This window comes from Hibiscus syriacus, unplaced genomic scaffold (assembly GCF_006381635.1).
Source record: "Hibiscus syriacus cultivar Baekdansim isolate YM2019G1 unplaced genomic scaffold, ASM638163v2 tig00110243_pilon, whole genome shotgun sequence".
Taxonomy (NCBI): Eukaryota; Viridiplantae; Streptophyta; class Magnoliopsida; order Malvales; family Malvaceae; genus Hibiscus; species Hibiscus syriacus.
The window spans coordinates 395,306-402,242 of record NW_024062643.1 but is presented as its reverse complement, the minus strand read 5'-3'; positions in this window follow the sequence as shown (position 1 = coordinate 402,242).

Sequence of the window (6,937 nt, the reverse complement as noted above, 5' to 3'; positions counted from 1 at the left end):
TAAAATCTTGAAGTGAATCTCGGATCTCTGCCTGAAATTATCAAAATAGGTACTCCATGTAATCGTACTATTTCTCTAATATATAACTCAACATACTTGTCCATAGAGTAATCTTCTCGAACTGGAATATAATGTGTTGTCTTTGTCAATCTATCTACAATCACCTAAATCGAATCTTTCTTACTAGGTGTCAAAGGTAAACCTGTCATGAAATCCATAGTAACCCGTTCCCATTTCCACTAAGGAATGGAAATAGATTGTAACAACCCCGAAGGTACTTGGTGTTCTATTTTTACCTGTTGACAGGTTAGACATTTAGAAACAAACTCAGTGAGCTTTAAAACTTGATACATTTTATTTCCTCCTGTATGCATAGTCAAAGGACTATAGTGAGCTTCGGTAAGAAGATCTTTCTTTAGTTCTTCATCGTCTGGTATGCAAATCTGATTCAGATAATACAAACATTCATCAGACTTAATTTCAAAATCTGTCATTTCTCCTTTCTTTGCTTGCTCCATTCTATCTAGACACTTTTATCTTTATTCTGAAGATCATTGATTCAATCTAATAGGGCAGGTCTCATTCTTAATTCTGCAATTAATGCACCATCTTCTTCAATTGATAGTCTTGCATCTAACGCTCTCATAGTAGCAAAGGTTTTTTAAGTAAGTGCATCGGCTACCATATTAGCCTTCCCAGAATGATAATCAATAATCATGTCATAGTCTTTGAGAAGCTCAATCCATCTCCTTTACCTTAGATTTAATTCTTTCTAAGTGAGCAGATATTTCAAACTCTTATGATCTGTATAAATTTAGCATCGCTCACCATATAAATAGTGGCGCCATATCTTCAGAGCAAACACTACAGCTGCTAGCTCCAAATCATGTGTCGGATAATTTCGTTCGTATGCCTTTAACTGTCTTGAAGCATATGCTACCACTTTACCTTCTTGCATTAAAACACATCCTAAACCATTATGGGACGCATCACTGTAGATCACATAATCCTTTCCTGACTCTGGCTATACTAATATTGGGGCCTCTGTCAAAATCTTTTTGAGTATATCAAAGCTTTCCTGACACTTTTCAGTCCAGACGAATGATACATCTTTACGAAGTAGCTTGGTAAGTGGAGATGAAATTATTGAAAAAATCTTCACAAATCTTCGATAATATCCAGGTAATCCCAAGAAACTTCGTACTTCAGAGACATTTTTCAGAGGTTTCCACTCCACTATCGCTCGCACTTTCTTGGGATCAACTCTAATTCCTTCTGCTAAAATCACGTGACCCAAAAAGGCAACCTATGATAGCCAAAATTCACATTTTGATAATTTAGCATATAACTTTTTATCTCATAACATCTAAAGTATGATACGGAGATGTGTCTCGTGTTCTTCTTTAGTCTTAGAATACACCAAAATATCATCAATGAACACGGCCACAAATTGATCCAAATACGGCTGAAACACTCGATTCATTAAATCCATAAATACTGTCGGCATCACAACAAACTCATAATGACCATATTGGGTTCTGAAAGCCGTCTTTGGAATATCTTTCTCTTTTATCTTTAGTTGATAATACCCTGATCGAAGATCAAATTTTGAAAATACTGAAGCACCCTTGAGCTAATCAAACATATCAGTGATCCTCGGAAGAGGGTATTTATTCCTTACCATCACCTTATTCAGTTTATAATAATCTATACATAATCGCAATTGAGCCATCTTTCTTTTAACAAAAAGTACTGGTGCACCCCCAAGGAGATACACTCGGTCTAATAAAACCTCGATCTAGTAGCTTTTGTACTTGCGCCTTTAATTCTTTGAGTTCCATTGGACCCATCTTATATAGAGCCATTGAAATAGGAGATGTACCCGGGAAAACTTCAATTTTCAATTCCACTTCTCGATCAGGAGGTAATCTGGGTAAATCATCAGGAAATACATCTGGAAATTCTTGAACTATCGAAATATCCTCCAATCGAATTTCAGATGTTCGGGTGTCAATTACATTTTCTAAGAAAGTTGTGTAACCTTTTTCCATCATTTTCGTGGTCATCACTATTGATATCACATTAGGAAAAGATCTCATTTTTTTCTCCAATTACTATTATCTCGGTACCCTCAACATCTTTTATAAATAATCTCTTCATGCGACAATCTACCCAACCATAATGTCGAGATAACCAATCCATGCCTAATATAATCTCAAATTCGTCAAACGGTAACTCCAAAAGATTCGCTGGGAATACAACCCCTTAAATCTTTATCGGATAATTTCTACTTATCCATGTAACTCTAGCACTATGACCCAGTGGATTTATAGCTATCATATCACTATTGATAGATTCTAACAGACTATTCTTATTTTTAACTAATTCTGAACTAATATAGGAATGCGTAGAGCCTGGATCAATCAAAACAAATATAGGCTCATCATAAAGATAAAAAGTACTTGCTATGATCTCTAGGTCATCACGATCCTCATTAGTCTTGATGTTATAAATTCTCGCTGGAGCACGAACATCGGACTAGGAGGTTGTCTCTGAATATCCCTTCCCTCTACCTCTGCCTCTACCGCCTCTTTGAGATACCGCTACAGTCCTTTTTGTTTGTACTGATCTCTCCCCAACTAAAAGGCAATCTCTAACAAAGTGATCGGTATCTCCGCAACGGAAACAGGCTCCAGTCTTCATTCTACAAACTCCAGGGTGATTTTTATCATAATGCTAACATGACAACATCTGATCCTGTGATCGAGTTGTTCTACTGGCTCCTGAGGCTGTTATCTGAGTCTGTCGACCTTTATCTTTTGCTTCAGATCCTTTACGACCAGAAACACCACTTTGAAATTTATTTTGATATCGATAATCGAAACCTCGACCTCTTTTAGAATGAAAAGAGGATGATGATCCTAATCTTTTAGACTGTCGTCTCCGCTCTATTAGATAATTCTCATTTTGCACCATTTCCAAGTCTTTTGCTTTTCTCACCACTTCCTGAAAAGTGGTCAAGTTCGCAGCAAACAAAAGTTCCCTGAGTCTAGGACAGAGACCTCGAATAAATTTCTGACATATATCTCTCTCGGTGGGAACCATTTCTGAGGCATAGCGAGCAAGTTTATTAAACTCACATTCATAATCGTACATAGATTTACAACCCTGGATCAGATTAAAGAAATCATGCTTCATCTGGATAATAAATTGCTTACCGGTATATTTCTTCTGAAAGGTTTCGAAGAAAAATCACCACATGATTTGATCTGGAGGAACACGTTTCATCACGTTCATCCACTATATACGAGTTTGACCTCGTAACAGTGAAACTACTCCCTCCAATCTTTCATCCTCTGAACAATGAAGATTGTCCAATATTATTTTCACATCATCAACCACATATTTGCCACTACTGGCCTTCGTTTGCTTCACCTTTAAATTCTGCAGCTCCTAAACTTTTTAATTATTTCAGAATCGAAATTCTCGGAACTGAGGGAGGAGACGGAGGAAGGGGAGGTGCTCCTGTCAGTTGATATCGAGCCAAGATATCCTCCAGAGCTTGCAAAAACGTTCCTTGATCTGGAGCGGGTACTCCCTAATGTACTTGTTCTCTTTGTCGCTGAGGTACGTGCTCTACCTCATTACTACTCCCACTCCTGGTTCCCTCGGGAACCAATTGTTCTGTGGCCCTCTTATGCCTTTCGAACCCGACATCTAAACAAAATCACAATTTACGCTAATAAGGAGCATGATCATAAATAAAATCATCAGACCACACCAGATCAATAATTTCGACATCCTAGTGGCATGTATATATTTCTGATATAACATAGGCTTAGTTTAGGCCGAGAATCGGCTAAACCTGCAGCTCTGATACCAATAAATGTAACAACCATATCACGTAAACATCTAAGAATACGAGCTATAGATGTCACATCAAATTGAATAATGTTCATTGTTCATATTTGTTTAAAAAAAATCTTTTTAAAACATTCCTAATTTCAATTTTAAAACTATTTTTTATACCTTTTAAAACATAATATTTTAACTACTATATATTCAGACATATCAAAATACTGATAAACTAAACTAGTCAAAGTACACAGTCCTAATTTACTATTACAGACCATATAGTCATAACTAATAAAACAGATTGATAACATAAATATACATGCCACTGTTAGTCAAAAGAAACATCGGTGATGTCTTACTGATATTGATATTACGGATGATTTGCACAAGATGCTTGGGAGGCTCCTCATAAAACATATGTGTCTTAATCAGAATCTACGCATAAAATCATCACGAGCTAAGTATAACTTAGTGGTAGTAATACTAAAGGCGAGAATAATTAAATAAAATATCACAATACGTAAAATCTTTAAAATAAAACATACATAATTTTCATAACGTTCAAGCCAGATATCTCATCCTGAACTTTATCAGAAACCTGAAAAGAATCATCTGATAATTTTCACAAGATCATAATAAATCAAATCAGACAGAATAATCAGTCCATATTTTTTTGTAATCAGACACTTTCAGAATTTTCGTATTTCATTTTTATAGCCCAAAGTATATTTTAAGAGAATATAAGGTACGTGAGTGAGACGAGTGTGCACAAATAGATCTCAGATCATCAGAGTCAGAACATATAAGCACACACAGTGCTATCACATCAAAATAACAATATGCACAAAGTGCATTCAGATCAAAATATATATACTAGTGTACACTCCGGTACACCACAGTATATCAGAATCAGAATAGATAATCACTCCACCTCATGGCATGCCAATTGTACCTTTGACTCTCCATATAACATGCAGTGAGCTTTCAATTCAATTCATAATCATTGGATAAAAATCATATTAGAGTCAGAAATATATTTAATTCATATTCGTAAAACATGACATGGTCATTTCATACCCAAAATCATTCATTAAACTTATGAAATATTACGGATATAATTCCATAATGAAAATAGAATTCATATCTTTGAAATAAATCAGTGAGATTGACTTATCGCAAGTCGTCCTCAATCATAATAATTAAATAAATAAACTGCACTCACCTGTTGCCTCACTACACTTTATTGCTATTTTTATGTACTCTCGAACTTAATCCTTTTCCTTTGGTTCTCTTTTTATTTGTTTTCGATCGTGATCTACACAACGTTGATTTCCCGACATAGACATTTTCAAACAAGAATTAGTACCGTAACTAATAATAAACTATATTTCGAATAAAATTCTGAAAAATTATCATCATCTCATATTCTATACTAATTTATCTCCTTTAATTTTGTACGTTCACCATTTCCCCACCAACTTCCTTCAACTTACAAGTAGATTTCTAGACGTATAAACTCTTCTAAATCAATCCAATTAAATGTTCTAATACTAAATAGAAGTAAGAGATCGTGTAACTTAAGAATACCTCGAAACCAAAGCTCCATCATTCGTTGAAAGAAATGTCATGGATGTTATTCGAAATTATTAAACAAAGTTTAATGCTTGGCAAAACATCCATACTGGAGCTTTACTAACTAGTTAAAACTAATAACTCCAACAATATCCAAGTTTTCAACATGAACCCAACATTATGGCTTTGATCTTCAATTAATTGATTACTAAATTACCCCAAAAGAGTCCGTTGAAACTAAGCCAAACATCAGCTTTTTCAAAATTTATCAAAATAAAACAAATCAATTTTATCCAAATTCATGGCTGAATCACTAAACTAGTCCCTCTAATATATTTTTTCCACTTTCATGCTTAATCATGCTTCCATTACACTCCTAGAACCAAAATCCAATCTTATTTCTTTGAATTCTCATTTCCCGTTCAACCTCCAAAATCACAACTTTCATAAATCAACATGAAACAAAGAAATAATTATACCATATTCTAGAGAAAATAGTGTAGGTAAATTTCTTATTTCACACTTTAGCCCAAAATCCTAATAAATTGAACCAAAATTGGAAAAAATATAAAACACACTTACCTTGTTATGGAGACTCGGCAGTAGCTGAATATGGAGGGAGAGTTCGTGAAATTTATTGAGAAAAATATCTCCCCTTTTCTTTAATATATAAGTAAAAAATGAATTTTATATTCATTTTGGGCCAAAAATCTAAATTACCATTAATGAATTCCCAAAATTACTTTCATGCCACTCCTTCATCTCTATTTTAATATTATTAAATAGCTGTAAAATTCTCATCTCTCAATTTTTTTCTTTTTGACCCTTCAATTTTCTAAAATTTCATTTTAGTCACTAAATTACACTATCTCACTTTATAGTGCAATTCTCACCAAATTCCACCGATCGAGCTTGAATTTCACTGTTTAAAAATATCCATATAATTTCTCCAACCATTTCCTAACATCTTACAAGTTTTCGCAAAATTCTGATTCGATCTAATTTTTCGATTTCAGTATCGAACTTTATCGCTTTATAGCTTTTAACACAAATCTCGTACCAAAAATCTGATTCCCATTAAAATCTCTATTTTATTCCAAACTGTTCATTTACAGGCTAAAATATATAACTTTTAAAAATTACAACTTTGGTTCCTAAACTTTTCAAAGTTTATACTTTAGCCACTAAACTTTTAAAACTTATATTTTAGTCACTAGATAAAATTTGGGGTATTACAACACGCGCCGGTGACAGATGGTACATCTTCGGTCGTAGAAGTTGGCTTCTTCGTATGTTAGGCTAATTTTGGATGCATATGGGCGATTGATCTTTATCTTGATCTAGTAGTGGAGATTAGTTGGCCATTTTAGAATACAATGAAACCATAATTTGTTTTGGGCTTTCATCCTTAGGCCTGCTGGGTTGGTTATTGTAATATTGTCTTGGGCTTATTTTTGGGGCTACAAAATGTATGAACATTATATTATATATTAGTATTTATTTATGATAA